Raw genomic sequence first — 19,945 nt, 5'->3', positions numbered from 1 at the left:
TAACTATAATATTAAGTTTTAATAAGAATAATACAAATAAATTTATTTCAAACCTTTAAATCATTTAGTTCAGTGTGACCCGTCAACATATGTATATTCGTTGTGGTCCGATCGTAAATATCTAGCGGTGCCATCAGTTACATCATTCACCGGTTCATCAATACCAACAGAAAATGATGGTAGGTCGTCAAACTGATCGTATTCTTCCTCGTCGACGACATTATCAACCCCAAGAATACGCCGTTTACCTTGCAGCACGACATCCCATTTTGGTTTGCTTGGGTCATTGACAAAAAACACTTGTGTTACTAGTTTTGCTAGAAAAAATGGTTCGGATACATAGCCATTTGTATTAAGGTCGACAAGTGTAAAACCATAGTTGTCAACTTTAACACCTGTAGGGTTATCCACCCACTTACACTTGAACACGGGTATGGTGAAAGAAGAATAATCCAATTCCCATATTTCTTGTATGACACCGTAATACGAGTCTTTGGCGATTTTTAACATTGTATCATGATTCATCCTGTCGAATTGGGTCGATGTGGCAATTACTGTAACTCAACTATTCTGCATTGTACTTTTTCCATCTTGATCTTTTGTGTAAATTGTATAATCGTTAATGTCGTACCCTTGGTAAGATGTTACTATAATATCTGGACCCCGCCCCAACTTTTCCACAGTTATATCAACATCTTCTTGGCCATTTGTCATTACCTTGGTTCTCATCCAACTAGCAAACTCTTCGTTATGCTTGTTTTCATACCACAATGATGTCTTGCCCCAATATGTCGACCGTAATGTCTTTATGTGCTCGTGAACATAAAGGGCAATACATGTATTGTGTTTTAAGACAACAAAATGTGCAAGTTGTAAAAGATTGTAAGTTGGGGTGATTGTTTTCATATCGACACTCCTTTCCCTTCAAGTCTACCCGAGTGACGTGATTGAGGATCCCCAATACTATTGACAACGTCCAAATAACCTGTAAATAAATCAAGTATAATTTATATGCAATAAAGCTAATATATATTATTGTAATAAATTTTAAAGAATATGATATCAATTGTAACATCTGGCCCCTCGCACCACCAATATTGTCCGCTTTGCCCATGAAGAGCTCACGGCTTTGTTTTTGGTTGCCCAGGTGGAGACTTCCTAGGAGGTCACCCATCCTGCTACTACTCCCACCTGAGCACGCTTAACTGTGGAGCTCTCCTCTCGTCCACTACCATTAAGCCCAAAACGCGTTGGTGATTTAAGAGACGGGGCATTTACTTATGAACCAAGGATCTCTCTTGTCCACGGCCGATGTGAGATTTTCCTGGGGTGTTACAAACACCCCTCCTTTTGGACTCAGCGTCCTCGATGAGGTTTGCCTCTCCATCCCGAACGGCACAAGAATGGCTCTGATACCACTTGTAACATCCGGCCCCTCGAACCACCAATATTGTCCGCTTTGCCCATGAAGAGCTCACGGCTTTGTTTTTGGTTGCCTAGGTGGAGACTTCCCAGGAGGTCACCCATCCTGTTACTACTCCCAGGAGCTCTCCTCTCGTCTACTACCATTTAGCCCAAAACGCATTGGTGATTTAAGAGACGGGGCATTTACTTATAAACCAAGGATCTCTCTTATCCACGACCGATATGGGATTTGCCTGGAGTGTTACATCAATACCAATACAGAATTTTGTCACCTCTTCGGAAGTATATCCTTCAACAATACTACCCTCGGGTCAATACGGTTTCTTACATAAGCTTTTAAGAAACCCATATATCTTTTAAAAGGGTACATATAGCGTAGAAATACAGGACCACAAGACTTAATTTCTCCTATGATATGAACTACTAGGTGAACCATCACATCAAAAAATGAAGGCGGGAAATACATCTCAAGTTCGCATAGCGTCATGATAATTTCTTTTTGCAAACCATCCAGTGATTGTGGATCAATAACTTTAGAATGAATCGTGTTAAAAAAACAAGCAAAGTTATGTGATTGTATGCCAGATTTTATTTGGTAACAATCCACGGATGGCAATAGGAATCATATGTGTCATCAAAACATGACAATCATGAGACTTCATACCAAGCAATTTATTGTCTTTCATAGAGACCAATCTTTTAATGTTTGCAGAATAATTAGAAGGAACTTTAATACTGTGTAAGCATTCACAAAACATTCTTTTTTCTATTTTTGACATAGTATAACATGCTGGTGGCAAATTAAAATCGTTATGTGCGGGAATAGGAGCAAACTCTTCACGTATTCCTATTTCTTGCATGTCTCCACGAGCCTCTATCCCATCTTTAGTTTTGCCAGGAATGTTTAACAATAAGCCAATCAAACTATCACATACATTTTTCTCGATATGCATAACATCTAGACAATGTCTAACTTATAAATGCTCCCAGTAAGGCAAATCCCAAAATATTAACTTTTTTTTATCCAAATTCATTTCTCAGCACGTGATCTTTTTTCCAACACGACAATTAGATTTTTAACTCGATCAAATGCATCAAATTGTCTTCTTACCTCTTCGTGCTCTGTTTTTCCATTAAACTCTCTTTTTTTTTTATTTCGATAATGGTGACTATGAGGAAGGAATCTTCGATGCCCCATCTAAACGATTTTTCTGCAATTTTTTAACCAGATAGAACTTGTATCATCTTCACAAACAGGACAAGCTTTGTAACCTTTTGTAATGTATCCTGACAAATTACCTATATGCTTAAAAATCACTTATGGTGCAAAAGATCATGGCACGCAATATAAAATATTATTTTTTATAAGAATCATACACGTTAACACCTCGACTCCATAGTTTTTTAAGGTCATCTATCAATGGAGTCAAATAAACATCAATGTCGTTACCATGTTGTTTCGGACCCGTAATCAACAACGACATCATTATGTACTTCTTTTTCATGCATAACCAAGGTGGAAGATTGTAGATGCAAAAAAGAACCGGCCACGTACTATGACTATTACTCATGTGTCCGAAAGGATTGATTATGTCTGAGCTAAGTCCAAACCGTATGTTTCTAATCACATTACCAAATTCTTAATACATATAATCAATATATCTCCACTATAAGGTGAATTCGCAATATGTCTTAATTTTCCATCATTTATACGATCTTCTAAATGCCATCGCAATAATTTTGCTTCTTTCTCATTTGCAAATAATCGTCTCAGCCTTGCTATAATTGGGAAATACCACAACATTTTAGCTGGTGGTCCATTTTTCGTCACATCATCGTCAACTTCATCTGTTTCGTTTTTACGCTTATACCTAGATGCGCCACAATTAAAACATTCATGATCATTTTTGAACTCCTTTGTATACAACATACAATCATTTGGGCATGCATGTATTCTTTTAATTTCAATCCCATCGGACACATTAATATTTTTGCTTGGTATAACGATGCCGGTAACTCATTACCTTCTGGAAGCATGTCCTATAAAAGCACTAACGTATCTGTGAAACCTTTATCACTCCACCTGTGTTTTGACTTTAAGGCAAACCACTTCAACACAGAACTAAGTTTGAATATTTCTTACAACCGGTATATAATGGTTTTTCTGAATCTTCAAAGAGGTCTTTTAATTTTTCTTGATTACCATCCTCAATATTAGTCTCTAAATCGTTATACATGTCATTAAAGTTGTCATTGCCGTCATTGAAAGCGTCATTTTCGTGATCAACATATTGTTCTTCGTTCTCTGTATTATCATTGTCTAAGTTGATCGACGATGTGCTACGATTATCAAGCAATTCCCCATGCTTTGACCAACAAGTATATCGAGGTAACAAATGAAACTTTATTTCTTTGATATCATGTGTTTGGAAATTTATACAAACTACAATTCAACGAAAAATTGATTGAGCTCCTACATTCACCCGGTGAGTTTCAGTTGCCTTAAGAAAACCTCGAACACCAATCATATATATTGCATCAGTACGATCTCTTCTATACATCCAATCATCATGATCCGTCTGGAAACTAAAATAAACAAAAAAAGATATGAATGAATACACATAATGCAAGCTGGTAGTCTAAGGCGGTGGATCTTAACCACTTTTTGAATATTCAATCTTTGAATAAGAAATGTGATATAAAAATGGAGGATCTATTAACAGTCCCCTTGTTCTGTTCTAGCTGGGTAAAAATTAGGTTGAGTTATATCAGCAGAACAGAATAAGAGCTTCCGATTCGTTTGCTGATGAGGGGGCACCCGGATTTGAACTAGGGAAAAGGATTTGCAGTCCCCTGCCTTACCACTTGGCCATGCAGCAAAAACGATACACAATAGGAGAAATTTTTACCTTTTTTGTTGGATTACTCAATTTTAGTTTATTGTACTTGCATCCCCTTTTGAATCATTTTTCTAACTACACTTATCAAAATTAGAAAAAAAAAACCCTTTTCCCCTTTTGATTATCCCTTCGATTGATTGTATAGAAACACACAATGCCAAAAAGCTTCCCCTCACTTTTCTATTGAAAAATAAAATGTATATTTTCACTCAAAAAAAACAAATTTAGGACAAACTAGATATTCGTTGAGTGAGAATTCGTCAATGATTCTTGGATTGAATCTAAAATTTGGTTTGCCAAACGACATAAGAAAATACAAATTGATACATACTTGGTTTATCATTTTCTTGATTTATTCTTTTGAATCAAAAATCCTTCTCAATTTCCATTATAACAAAAATGATAAGTATATGTAAACCCCATAACGGAAATTGTTACCTGGGGTACTATATTGGCTATAGAGTATGTTGCCAATAAATAAAAAAATGAAGGGAATTTTCGGTAACAAAAGAGGCCCGGCTGGGTATTGACCAGGCCAGGCCAAAAAGGCACTTCGAATAAAATAAAAGTAAGAAGGTCTTCTTTTTTTATCTTTCTATTTTGACCTTTCGAGCATGTAAGTCCCCGCCCGCGGGCATCGCTGATCGATACGAGATCCGCACGAGGTCTAGGAGTGCGGAATCCTTCTAGACTCGTTTAATGGTGTAGAAGACGAAGAACACGATTACACACCAACACATACACAAACAAACACACGAACGGGATAAACACATCTGCAGATCTTTTATAATAATCAAAACCATGTTACATACCGAACATAAACAGAAACACAGCCGACCCGAGGTGAGCTCTACCTCGGGTCGTCCCACACGACTCTCCCTCTCGGTTTCTCTCTAGACAATTGAACTTAACACTCAAAACTCTAACTTTCCTGGATTCACAAACCTAACCAAGACACATATATATATATAAACAACTTCACGGGATTGGGCCTGTAGGCGAAGTTGTTACAACTTCGCCTAAGGCGAAGTTGTTCTAACTTCGCCTATGGCAGAAGTTGTTACAACTTCGCCTATGGCGAAGTTGTTCTAACTTCGCCTATGGCGAAGTTGTCCTAACTTCGTACATCGTTTCCGCTGATCAGAATTGCATAGCGACGGTCACAAAATGCACCAACAGACTCCCCTTTGACCGTTGCTCTCAATTCTAACAAACACAAAAGATCATCTGTTACAAACATGCACCAACAGACTCCCTCTTAACTGATGATCTTCTGTTTGCTCTTCAACCAGCCGTGTCTGAAACTGTCTTGTAGCTTCACAAATCTACCAATCACCCAGCGTTTTCCATATCAGATCTCCCCTTCAGTGTAAGCTTCTCCGACTATATAGATTGAGGTCTTTGAAATGCATGCATCCCCGTGCCTAATTGATCATCTCAACCAATCACGTGAGTCCTTCTGACTTCACAACACGTGAAGTTGGGCTCCCTCCACAACTTCACCAACACGTCGGCATACGATAAGGTTTAATCTTCAACTACTCAACATCAAGTGATCAATTTCATTACAAAACCACCTTGACAGAATCTAACACACATGACCATTAATTAATCCGAAGCATCTTCAATCACCAGGGATAACGATCAAGAACATAAACACTTTAATTCCCGATTAAATCCAACTTGTTCCAGAATTTTCACTTTAATAAATAAGCATCACGTTTCAGGATCCAATTCTCGAACGCCTTGAAAATAACCTAAATAATATGCTCTGACTGCAATCCAGTAATGACAAAAGCCTTCAGTTCAATTTGACTTTCTTCAGTTGGTCAACCTCAAACAACAACTATTTCATTGCCCACAAACACCCAAATATGTGTCAATATCCAGTTTCAATCAATATCCCATTCACAACCTCAACTCCATATCCAGAGTTGACACGTATTTGTTCACACGTAAGACCAAGAGATAACAAGTTTCACTCGTTGACGGAACAACGTCTTCGGTCTCACAATAATCGTGTACACCTGGCCATACAGACGAAAACTCTTTTTTTTTTTTTTTTTTTTTTTGGCTTCGCCGAAAGTCAAATTCGCCTAAAAGTCAACTTCGCCCCTCCTTAACTTCGCCTGTCCATAACTTCGCCTGACAGATAACTTCGCCTGAGATAAGCGAACTTGTGAGGTAGGCGAAGTTGTGAATAACTTCGCTTAACCTTATATCTTCGCCTAAACCCTAAAATTTAAGCGACAACTTCGCCTGAACCCCATAACTTCGCCTGCGGCGGCTGTTTGGCCAGAAACGCATCAGAAACGTGCTAGAAACACCAAAACGCATATCTCGAACCATAGCATAAGAGCCTAAGGCTCTGATACCACTTGTAGGTCCTCGCCCGCGGGCATCGCTGATCGATACGAGATCCACACGAGGTCTAGGAGTGCGGAATCCTCTAGACTCGTTTAATGGTGTAGAAGACGAAGAACACGATTACACACCAACACATACACGAACAAACACACGAATGGGATAAACACATCTGTAGATCTTTTATAATAATCAAAACCATGTTACATACCGAACATAAACAGAAACATGGCCGACCCGAGGTGAGCTCTACCTCGGGTCGTCCCACACGACTCTCACTCTCGGTTTCTCTCTAGACAATTGAACTTAACACTCAAAACTCTAACTTTTCTGGATTCACAAACCTAACCAAGACACACATATATATATATATAAACAACTTCACGGGCTTGGGCCTGTAGGCGAAGTTGTTACAACTTCGCCTAAGGCGAAGTTGTTACAACTTCGCCTAAGGCGAAGTTGTTCTAACTTCGCCTATGGCGAAGTTGTCCTAACTTCGTACATCGTTTCCGTTGATCAGAATTGCATAGCGACGGTCACAAAATGCATCAACAGAGCATCTAAATGGAATTGCTAATTCTATAATAACGATAAAGAATGTGAAAGAAATACTTAATTTAATCCTTACTTGATGTGTAATGTAACATAGTAATTATCTTTTTCATTTGGGAGAGATGGCTGAGTGGACGAAAGCGGCGGATTGCTAATCCGTTGTACGAGTTATTCGTACCGAGGGTTCGAATCCCTCTCTTTCCGTTGATGACTTTCTATTTTTTTTCTAGTTAAGTGTGTGGAATAGCTAAAAGAAAATAAAAATATAAAGAAAATTAGAAAATAAAGCAAGAAAAACAATTTATTCATCACGTCCAGGATTACGACCTGGATCATTGGATAGGAATCCAAAGATGAAGAGAGAAACAAATAATATTACTACTGTGTAAACGAAAAGTTTAAGAGTAAACATTAAACAACCTCCAAAATCATTTTTTGAAAAAAAAAACGAGAGAAAAGAAAAGATAATAGATCCTTCATTGTTATATCACGTATATACAACTAATAAATTCTAAATCAATAACTTATTTAGCAAGAAATAAAACTAATAAATTCTAATTTAAGAAAAATAACTTTCTTAAACTTAATCTAGTAATAAGAAAATAAAAGGTTAACTTTTAGTTACAAAAAAAGTAATAATAAATTAAAAGTTTCATTAAATTGAAAAAGATTACCTTTTGTTTGATTCTAGCTTCAATTAGCAATTAATAATGATGGAAAGAATGAAAGGGGGGAAGATCAAGGTCGACGGCTGTTATGTGGATGATTAGTAAATTTAATTACTAGATAATATATTTGTTGTTAATTAGAGCTTTAGACGCGGTTTTATAAAAAACCGTGGATATAATTAATTAAAAAGAGAGCTTTAGACGCGGTTTGGAAAAAAAAAACCGTGGTTAAAAAAGGACTCCGTATTGTTTGACGTGGTTTTATAGCTTTAGATGCGGTTTTTTTACGCAACAGTTTTTGTGAAATTTAAGAAACCTTTTTAGATGCAGTTTTGGGGGTAAACCACGTCAAAAAAGAAATATCAACCACGTCTAATACTCTTAATTCTACTAGTGAGAGTAGCCCGATTCGAGATCGGCTGCCTCCTAATTAAGATAGAATAAGTGAGTGGGTTAGACATCAAAAAAACAATAGAAATTTGGGAAATCTTTTTTTCTTTCAAATTTTATGCTTAACATTAAACAAAACTAGAAGGACGTATATAGGCTTACAATGCAAAGAGAATTAAATAACCAACACAACTCCTACTCTAATATGGTGAGGCTATCCCATTGCCAGATTGCGGATCTCGGAGATGGTATTCCAGAAGGTGGTATGGGTTCTTGAGCCACGCCAGCATCTTGCAAAACAGGATTAGGAGCCGCAGTTGGTGGCATCAATTGAGGTGTCATGAGCGAGAGTAATTGACCAGGCACTGCTGGACTCATGTATGATGGTCTCTGATCTTCCGGTAATCGTAGACAACGGTTTCCTAAATCCTACCAAAATGTAACACAAATAAAATAAAAGCTATGAGATATATAAATGTTTTAAAAACCAGTATTTTACTCGTACCGAATTTGGTTCAAAAATGGTACAACCGGTTGAACCGGAATGTACCGGGAGGTTCAACCGGGTTAAATAATTTACCTTGTAATTCCATATAATTACAATTTTAACTAAAAAAAAACCCCAAAAGTATATTAATAAACATCACACTTGAACCAAATATCACATATGAACAATGGTCGAGTTAGATAGAAAATTTATATACTTCGTATACGAAATTAGTGGATTACAAAAGATGTGAATAAACCAACATGGATTTGCATGATACAAAATTGGTTGATTAACTAATCGTCGTTTATCATGTTTACTCGTTTCAACTTTATCCGTTATGTTAAAAGTTATTTTTAAAAATATGGGTCGCAAAAAAATATCAAAAATCTTTTGGATTTAAAATCGGTTTGCCGGTTTAAACCGTTATTTTTTAAAAAACCGGCGGTACGATGTTCTAGCAAACCGCCCAAAAATATCGGTTTCTAAATACCGGTGACCTTACGAAAATCCAGTATAACCGGTTCAACCGGCCGGTACGTACCGGTTTTTAAAACAATACAAGCGAATTAAAAATTATGATCAAGAAAATCATAAATGCATATGCAGTTGACTTTGAAACTCTAAACCGCATCGAATTTTCAGTGAACTTAAAAAGTAATGATTTTGATCCAAAAAGTGAGGGGTAATTAACAAGATAAATGAACTTACTTCTATATTTGGAAGCAGTAGCTGGATAAGATGTAATAACGCCATCTACTTTAGCTCCATTAGCATACGTGTTAATTTCAACATACGGGTCTCAAAAGAAGTCCCATGGCTGTGAAACAAACTCATTGTTATAAAACTGCACATACACGGGGAGCTTGAAAGCGTGAAGCTTTGCAACAACATCAGTTTGATCACCAAGAAAACCTCTGTTTCTAGGATACACAGATTCTTTCCCAATAATTACAGAATTGGCAAATTCACTATATCCATAATTGTTGAATTGAGGGCGTCACTTATATTCTCAATAACTCATAAACAAGTTCATGCCTGTTGCTTCTTGCCTTGAACAATTTCAAGACTGCACTATCTGATGACTGTATCAAGATTTTCTTGGCCCTCTAGTTATTTATTCTGGATTTATTCAATGCATCCATTACCACATCTGTCACACTTAATCCTTGATTAGCAGCTAAGTAAGCTGCATTCTGCAAGTTGTAAGAACAAAAATGGTGTCACTTTCATTTCAGTAATAGATGAGTGAAATTATGTTGGCTCACCTTAATGTTAATTAAGACACCAGAAACTGAAGTGGCGTTACTAGCAAAGTCCAAAAAGTCGGATAGTCTCATAAAGTTGCCAGCATTTACAAATCTTGGATTTCTGGCTCATTTGGGCTGAAACACAAAAACAAATAAGAAAAAATGGACAAGAAAAACCGGTTACATTAGCAACATAAAACAAGGGAGTAGAACAGTTACGTTTAAAGCTCTGATTCTGGTCCCAAGTAAGACTGAATGTAAATGTCCCAGCACTAGATTGCAAGGCAGGAATGATTGTTTTCAAAATTTTAAATTCCGACCGGGCGACAGTTGTTATTTCAAGGAGGTCTATTGAACCTAAACAAATACGTATCCCATCACTTGTTATTTGAAGAGGACAATCAATAACATCCGCACCATCCGAAACCGCTTTTTGGTAGGCCAAATCAGTACAGCCCGGATAGTCACCACTTGCTCCTTCATATGATATAATCACAGGTTTTTCTGGACAAAAAATAATGTCACTGTTAACAATATTTACTTTCAAGAACACTAGAAATGGTTATGGTTTGAAGACAAATTTGTACCTTGAGTTCGGCTATCGACCAAGTTTGATAAGCAATCTGTATGATAACATACATGGAAATTAAAATCTTAAAAGTAATACCAATAAAGTAAGTCAACAAACTTACCAAATGCTGCAGATGGAGTTATTGGGTTATCAGAAAGCACACCGTCAACAGCAGACACACCATTGTCAACATACTGGAGATACTCTTGTACGGGGTCATAACTGTAATTATACGTGAGTTGAACATCATTTACAAAATCAGAAGCAAAAACTTCTAGACCCGCTTTATGAGTGTCGGCTACCAAAGAAGTAGCCGGTTGCAAATAGAAATCACTACCAACAGGCCATATATATGATTTAGGAACAATGATTCCTTGGGCAAACGTTTTAATCATTTTTAGATTCCTCAAAAGAGAACCGTATGTTTGGTTGGTTGTAGGCTCGGTTTCATCCTGTCCAAGAAACCGAAATACTAATTTGGTTATTTTTGGACTGAATATTGTAGCAATACTTCTTAGAAAATTCACTTCAGGTGATGATATGTATTTAATTCCAAATTTTCTTGAAGCAGCCAACACATAACTTCTCGTGCTCAAATTATGTTGGCGGTAAAACGCATCATGCTGGATTGTCAACCACAATCCCGGTGTCTTTAAGCCGGCTATCTCATCAACAGTAAGAAATTTTGAAGAGCCATCAAAATATGGAACTCTAGAGTAGATCCCCTGTGTTACTGTAACAACAATACTCTTTTATTATTATATTATTATTAGCCAAACTAAGCATTATTACAAAAACTCAAAAGAATGAACTTACAAAAGTATTTGTTAAGGTCAGCAACGGTGAAATCGATAGGGAACTATCCCTTTACGGGTACTCCGTTGACATTGTAGATCATTTCCCCCTTATCAAGCATGGGATCGATTAATGTAGAAGAATTTTGAAGATCCAAATTTGGAAAACAGATGCCTATGTTATCTTTAGTTAATTGTACATCACACAACAGAATAACATCGGGTACACTAGTAAGCATGGCCAACTTGTAGGCCAATAAACTGGAACTAGGAAATAGGCCTGAGAATCCACCATTTTGCAACCACTAATGGCCTCAGAGCATTTCCAATCCATTCTCTATCTCCATCTCTATAATTACATTAAAAACACCATCTTTTCTCTTTCATTTTCAATTAAATAATATATTTTTTATATTTTTATCATTACATTTTCTCTCTCATTCACTCACAACCACTTCAAAAAACATTAAAAAATTATAGAGGTGAACAGTGTGTTTCTTCAAATTTAACCATGAACAGTAACATTTTCTCTCTCCTCATCTCACAACCACTTTTAACCATATCTAAAAAATAAAGAACTCCCTCACAAATTTTAGAGAAGCAACTGGGAATGCTCTCACTCCTGCAAAATTTAAATAACAGCAAAAGCTTCTATTATCTTATAATAGTTAATCATCAAATAAAAATCATGCTGTTGTACAAACAACGGGAGTTTATAAATAAATTACTCTCTGTTACTTCCTTATATTTTCTCTATAGAAAACGTGTATTTTGACTGTATATATATTAAACAAAAACTACATTAAACAAAATACTAAGATAAGTATAAGAGAAGTAGTTATACCAGTTAGTGTTTTCCAACGAGAATTCGTGTATCAGATCCCAAGAGCACCGACCAAGGAGATCAAGCAGATTAACAAGTAGACGAGGTTCCACATTCCTGGCAAATGTACGCAAGCTCTTGCGTAGTAGACTTTTTTTTGCTTGAAATGAAGTCTGTACAAAATGCGTATATATATAAGCCTATAAAGTATTAGAATGCACCTTAATTTCTCCTTATTCTCCTCCCGTAGTCTTATCCCTTTGACTTGCCTCAATTTTAGCCTACTCTTAATAATTTCCTTACCTGGACTATTTTCCTTTAAATTTAAATTCCCTTGTATCCGTTACTTTGAGAAGAATGTTTTTCTTTTACCTTTATACCTTTTTTTTTAGTTTAATTGATTTATTAAAATATATTATCTTTCGTAAATTATGAGTATTTTGGTAAATACTGATGCATTGCTTGAACTTCTAAAGCCTGTAAGTAAACACCACTAACTACCTACACTATAGTATTAAATTTTAACTTATTTAGAATACTTCCACTGGGTATTTTTTATTTTCTTTCTAAGGTGTCCATTATATTAGTTAACATGTGAACTAGTGTATTTTAGAGATACATGATAAAGTTGGATAAAAATAAACGTAATAATTTTTTTTGGGCCAAACATGCTAAATCTGTAATATATATAAACGAAAGCCTTTAAAAGCTCTCTGGTTGCTCCCTAAATTCTCTCAAGAAATCAGATTGCTTTATTTGTAAATTGAGGCTTCTCATGCATTTGACCCGAATTCACGGGTATGGGTCACACCAAACCCAGATAACTCTTAAACGGGTTATAACATCTCATTAAATTAAAAATTAATATCTTACCAAATATTTAATGGAAAAAAAATACTATAAAATAGGAATAAACTAAAAATTAATATCCAATTTTTTTTAAAAAAAGATATTATTTATAATTAAGAAACAATTTTATAGTAAAAAAAATAAGCGGATCATGGGTCACCAAATCCAGATAGCTTTTAAACAGGTTATAACATATTATTTATTTGCGAAACCCTTTCATCAACAAACCCTAATGGGGTGTTTGAGATTCCATTTTTTTTCCTTCTTGTAACTTATTAACTTTTATAGTTAAAAAGGTGTTGGGTAATATGACTTTTTTAAGTTTTTAAAGAAGGAAAAAGAATGTTTTGATAAGTTTGGAGGGAGTAACTTATCAAAAACAACTTATATAAGTCAAAAGGAGGTGCAAATAAGGAATCCTAAGCATGACCTAAGTATATTATTAACTTTCTTAAAATAAAAAAAATTATAATCCAAAAAATAAATATAAAAAAACGAAAAATGTAAAACAACCCACGTAATACGGGGTATAAAACCTAGTTATATATATTTGTCTTTTTTGTTTTTAAATTTACTTAAAAAAAAAACTAAATAAACACACAAGGTCCATATAATAAAGGGTGATTATTAGGGAGTAAACTATAATAGACTAATATATAGTCTTAAATACATAATATTCGGGACTAACTTATCAGTTATCAATAATATTGGGAATGATTTTTATATGATTGATATTAATGACAGATAATCAGCTGCTGATATATTGACACCTTATTTGAGCCTAAATTAAGTTACATATATGTTTAGCCAGCATTTGGTTTTGGAGGAAAATTATTGGCGATTGAAATTCCGTCCTAAATACGTGATGAAAAGTGGCCCATGAGTATGGAGACTGGTCTTTAATGTGTAACGTGGAAAGAAATATTAGAGACTGAGGGGGTGTTTGTTTTTTCATAAAACGTCTTCTTAACCTCTTTTGTCTGAGTTTACAGAGTGTTTGTTTTTGGAAGATCTTTTATTAAAAAATTGTCTACATGCCATCTCATCCTAGAAGTCATGAACCATAGTCTTCTAACATTTATCTTCTTTTTTTTTTCATCAGATATGAAAACCATGCGTTTCTCTCCTCCAACCTCCAACCCTAACCTACTGCCCCTCTCCTTCACCCCTTCACCGCCGTCAGTCGCCTCCTCCACCCTAACAGCCGCCACGCCACCGCCTTTCTCCAGCCGAACCGCATCCGCCCTCTTTGATTGTTCAGGTTTGTTTTTTTGCTTTTGATTAGCCCTCTTTGCTTAGTCAGGTTTGATTTTTACTGTTGATTATTAGCCATGATGAGTTCTGTCCATTTGTGAACAGATTTGAAACTACTACTTTTAAGCCACACCGACTTTGATTTAGGGCCAATTTTTTTTTACAATCTTTATTCTTGATTTTCTTTAGATTAATTGTAAAATACTTGATTAATGTTTGGTATCTAATTTCGCGAGGATGGCTCGAGTCATAAGTGGGGTATTAGAAACACATGAGGATGGATTCTTTATTCTTGATTTCTTGACCCGTTTCGTTTTAATTTCCCATTTTGATCCATTTTGTTTATGTTTAGGTTTAATTTGTGCTTTGAAAAATTGTTTATGTTTAGGTTTTAATTGAGCATTTGAAAAATTGGTTATGTTTAGGTTTGTTGTTGATTGTTGAAAAAATTAGCAGTCTGCAAATGTTAAAAAAATAAATTGTTTTCTTTTTTGCAGACTGCAAAGGTTTGGTCAACCTGTTCTTTTACAGATGTCTATAGATGTAGTCCATGGACTGCAAACACTGATGGTGAATTTGAGTCATTGATGGTGAATAGTGTTCATTTAGGGACTTTGATGTTAATTTAGGTTATTTAAGGCCAATGATGTTGAATTTGGGTCCTTGAAGGTAAATTAATGCTTTTATGGCTGTTAAGATTCAGTATGACTTATTCTTCATGACCAATGATGATTAATTAAGGACAATGATGATTGTTTAGTTCAATTATATTCAATTATGGTCATTAGTTGCTAGTAATGATTGTTAGCAGTCGATAATTCATGTACAATCAAGATCATTAATGGTCAATCATGTGCATGTATGCCACTTTTGGACTATAACAGCCTAATCTAACTTTCTATAACTCCAGTTGCGAAGCTTAGACAAAAACGTGGAGGGGTGGACAAAAATGCGTATAAAATTATTCATAAACGGAGCCGGGGGGGAGCTCAAATTTTCTGACGAAAACGGGTAAATTTACACTACTTATAAAAATTTTCGGACAAAGACCGGGTGAATTTACACTACTGCGCAAAATACGGAGGGGGTTGGGGCCACCCCTGGCCTAACAATGCTTCGCCATTGTATAACTTAGCATATCCACGCACAACATAATACGAACCATAACATCCTACCGTGACATGTTACAACCCAATAAAATTGACTAATACATAATTTGACAACACATATGGCATTAGGGAAAAAGGGGCTCCATTTGGGTATCCCTTTTGGTAGCGAGTTCGCCCACGTACACCATGTACCCCCCCCCCCCACCCACCACTTGGGATAGTGTTTAAAAGACATGAAATCGGGTTATACCGCCAGATATAAGGTGATGAGAGAGAGTCATGTGTATGTTTGAGAGAGAGAGAGAGAGAGAGAGTTAGTTAGTTAGTTGAGGTTTATGAAAGGAGTTGCGTCACTAATTAAAAAACGAAAATTTAAGGTAGTTGAGAGTAAGTTTGAAGTGATCAAATTTTATTGGTTAATCTTAGCCTTTTAGGGTGCATTAGTGGAGCTCCATCCCACCCTAGTGGAGCACCTCCACTGGGCGGCCAAGTGGAGGTATTTTGGTAGAGTGGCGCAACCAACCTAATTTCTAGAATATTCCGGGTTTTGGGTTTTAATCACTATATAAACACCCCTAATCTAACCCTTAATCAGACTAGAAGTTGCCTGCCGAATTTGGAGAGTTCCAAAGCTCAGGATTGCAGCTTTTGGCAGCTTTGGAGTGGAAGAATCATTTTGTGGTGCGCGTATTGGTTGAAGATGAAGAACACGAGTTTTATCTTTTGTTTCTTTCGTTTTCGTTTATTTACCGTCATGAATTCTTATTTGTTTGTTTCGTTTAAACTTGAGATGTTAGGCTAAATTGCATGAACTACTTAGGCATATGATGAACCTACTTTGACGTTTTGATTTGATCTGGGATTTATTTATCGTTATGGTTTTTATGATTTAGTAAAAGATTTATTTATATTAGATTGATGCATATGGATGCTTATGATTGTTTGATGAGTTTTATTCCATAGTTTCCTTGATTATTGTTTGTCATATGATAGGTTGCTATTAGATCAATTACTTTGTGTTCTTAGTTATTTTATGATTTGATTTCGCGATAAGATCATAGGAATTGTCAAATAAATCTATGTGTGCTGCTAACCTAAAATCTGTAAAGTGATAGGTTATTGGTAGATCTTTATTATTTAATCTTGCTAGATTTAGTTCTTCGTAAGGAGTCCGTCTAGGGTTGATTATTTATTATTGTCTATTAAATCAATTAAATATTTTGAATTGCCTTTGATTTTCACGCTATAAGGTAGGATTTCGTATAAAGGAACTAGATCATAATTAATTAGGTAACCGTAAGGGAACTTGATTTTTAATACTGGTGTGCATTAAAACATATTAGAAACCCATAGGTGTCTTCTTGAGAAGGGTCAGGGGTCCTGTTCGGATTTTCTTTTAAGTGTCTATTTTACGATCCAAGTCTATAACTAAAAATTTTCCCGGTTAATTCATAACTGAAATTTAGGGGATTCTAGCCTAGGTAGTTTTCTCATCATCATCGTATTTAATTACCAAACTTTTGCTTTCGTTTAAATTACTTTTTTCTTAATTAGTTTTTAATTATAGTATTAAATTAGTATTTTAATAAAAAAAACCCCAAACAAATATTAATTAATAAGTCGTGTTTGTAGTCGAGTCTAATTAGCTAATAAACATAATTTAGAGAGTCTCGTGGGTTCGATATCCGGACTTACTTAGCTTTACTAGAGTCGACCGGTTCACTTGCCGGTTAGTAGTTTAGTCGAGTTTTAGAGAGTCTAGAGTATTACTTAGTGTTTATTTTTAGTTAATTTAGTTAATAAATATTAACTTACTTTTAGCACATCAAGTATTTGGCGCCGTTGCCAGGACTCTTGGCAATTGCGTTATTAGCTTTGATTGGACCTACTTGCTACATACGTACTATTTGTGTCGTTTTGTTTGGGTCGTAAGAGTCTAATTAAGTCTAGTTTGTTTTCAATTGTTTATTTTCAGTATTAGAGTCATTCTTCAGAAACTACTTACTTGGTCTTGTGCGTTTTGTAGGTATATGCCACATCTGCGTTCTCAAGGACCACCGTTAGACTGCTTTGGACCTATTCCGTTGAAGTCCGAGGCAAGTTCGTCATCGTCAGAATAGCAACCGATTACCATAGGCATTTCTCCAAAATCATCACCCACCAATTCACCACCACCGAGTCCCAGACCCATCCTAATGACCGAAAATAACCGCACCGTGTACCCGCAAGCTTTTGAAGGGCTCTATGGATATCACTCACCCATTATCGCTCCCGAGATTGATAACCCTAACTCATGGTAGTTTCCATCCTACGTCATGACCAACATCACCCAACACCACCATTTCCATGGCCGTGAAGATGAAGATGCATCGGCACACATCAATCGTCTAACTCGTGTGTTTAAAACGTTCAATTTGCAAGGTGCTAATGAGGATTTGATCTTCCTTCACTTGTTCCCGTTTACACTTTCGGGTCGTGCCACCACCTGGCTTGAATCGCAACCTGCTGGAGCATTCACTACTTGGGAGGCGCTTCGCAATGCATTCATCAAGAAGTACTTTCCCCCTGCTAAGGCCTCTCGACTCCGTGATCAGATCCACTCCTTTCACATGGAGCCGGATAAGCCATACTACCAAGCTTGGGAGCGCTTTCGGAATCTGCTTTCCCGTTGTTCCCAACATGGGCTCACACCTTGGGCCTTTGTTGAGAAGTTTTACAATGGGCTTACTTATGAAGCTCAAGCGAGGTTTGACACATCTGCTGGGGCCTGGGGGTAATTTGATGGACAAGAAGAATGTGAACGAATGTAACGAGATGTTTTAAAGTTTCATGCAATCTAAGTACGCGAAGAAGCCACAAGGCGGGAATTCCAATCCCGTCACCAGTACATCCTCATCTGCTCGAGGTGCACACCAGGTTAATCTGGATATCGGTGTGGCTGCTGCTATTGAGAATCTTACCCGAGAGATAAAGAAATTACAGGATAAGGTGGATAAGTGTGAGATGTGTAGGGGTAGTCATGGGACGCTGGAGTGTCCGTTGATGAACAATCAAGAAGTTGATTTTGTAGCTGGTTAGAACAGGTTCCCTAATGCTTACCACAACAACAACAATCAGAACTGGAACAACTACAAGAATCAGAATCAGAATCAGAATCAAGGGCAAGGTAATTCGAATTGGCGTCTGACCGGTGGTCCACCTGGTTTTCAAGCCCCCTATAATCAAAATCAGGGACAGTAAAACAATGAAGGTTCTAACGGTCAAAGTTCGAATAATGGGCCAGATCGGAGTAAGAAGTTGGACGAAATGATGCAGCAAATCGTTACTAGAGACCAAGTTACTCAAAATACTCTTGCCGATCATTACTTGCTCATTAAGAATCAACAATCGGCTCTACTTGACATGCAAAGGTCCATTGGCGATATTGTTCGAAGATTGGATGAGAGGCCCCCGGGACAGTTTTCAGGTTCTACTCAGCAGAATCTGGCCGCTCAACTAAAAGCAATTACTACTCGTAGCGGCAGGATTTTGGGTCCCGAGGTAAGAAGGAGTGAGGTTGAAGTTGAAAATGAGGAGGTGATGGATGAAGAGATCGAGATGGAAGTGCCGGGAAAAGTGCAGAACACCGCACCAGTTGCGCCGCCAGTAGAGAAGAAGCCGGTTGAAGTCCGGCCATCACCTATGATTGACCATTCTCGTATGCCGTATCTCGCTCGCGTAAAAAATCAGAAATACACGCGGGAGTACGGGAACTTTCTCAACATGTTCCGACAGTTGAAGATTAATCTCCCGTTCATTGAAGCACTCCAACACATGCCGAAATACGATAAGTTTTTGAAAGACGTGTTGAAGAGGAAGGATAGGTTGGGGGAGGTGTCAGCGATTCCCCTTATGGGAGATTGTTCGGCGGTAGTGTTGAACCGCGTACCCGAGAAGTTGTCGGATCCGGGTGGGTTTACGATTCCGTGTTTGTTTGGTAGTGATGCGATGAGCCATGCATTGGCGGATTTGGGTGCAAGTATAAATTTGATGTCGTATTCTTTGTACGAGAAATTGGAGTTAAGCGAGCTTACACCGACGCGCATGTCCTTATCGTTGGCCGATCTTTCGGTTAAATATCCACGAGGTATTATTGAGAATTTTCTAGTAAAGGTTGATAGGTTTGTATTCCCGATTGATTTTGTGGTGCTCGACATAGAGGCTGACGAGAAGGTCCCCATCATTCTTGGTCGTCCATTCTTACGTACCGCAAAGGCGCTTATCGATGTGTATGATTGGAAGATCACGCTTCGGGTTGGTGATGAGAATGTTACTTATGATGTTGCAAGATCGATGAAGCATCCTAGTGATCATGATGATTTCAGTGGTCCATGCCACTCGGTTTATTTTATTAACTCGTTTATTGCAGGTATTGATAGCTGCTTCGATTATATTTGTGGTGCGGATCTCGTGGGAAGTAATGGTTTAGTTGATTGTGATGATTTGGGTGAGGATGAGTCGTGTGAGAAC

General features: G+C 36.9%; 1 non-coding gene and 1 pseudogene across 2 annotated transcripts; one reads left to right on the top strand and one right to left on the bottom strand.

The window, feature by feature from the left end:
• Window positions 1-902: 902 nt before the first annotated feature.
• On the bottom strand, window positions 903-17,627 carry LOC143615947 (glycerophosphodiester phosphodiesterase GDPDL3-like; annotated as a pseudogene). The gene is made up of 12 exons (XR_013150570.1): window positions 17,568-17,627; window positions 12,676-12,725; window positions 11,424-11,750; window positions 10,729-11,340; window positions 10,624-10,659; window positions 10,221-10,540; window positions 10,055-10,171; window positions 9,498-9,982; window positions 8,526-8,721; window positions 3,909-4,011; window positions 3,629-3,791; window positions 903-985 (listed from the first exon to the last, which is right to left on the bottom strand). The product of XR_013150570.1 is annotated as a glycerophosphodiester phosphodiesterase GDPDL3-like (transcript).
• TRNAS-GCU (transfer RNA serine (anticodon GCU)) lies at window positions 7,358-7,445 on the top strand. Its single transcript has one exon. It is a non-coding gene; the product is annotated as a tRNA-Ser (tRNA).
• Window positions 17,628-19,945: the final 2,318 nt, after the last annotated feature.

The sequence above is a fragment of the Bidens hawaiensis genome, unplaced genomic scaffold, assembly GCF_021521415.1.
Source record: "Bidens hawaiensis isolate Kalapana, Puna unplaced genomic scaffold, B.hawaiensis_p1.1 tig00044869_1, whole genome shotgun sequence".
NCBI classification, from domain to species: domain Eukaryota; kingdom Viridiplantae; phylum Streptophyta; class Magnoliopsida; order Asterales; family Asteraceae; genus Bidens; species Bidens hawaiensis.
This window is presented reverse-complemented; position numbering and strand designations above follow the sequence as displayed.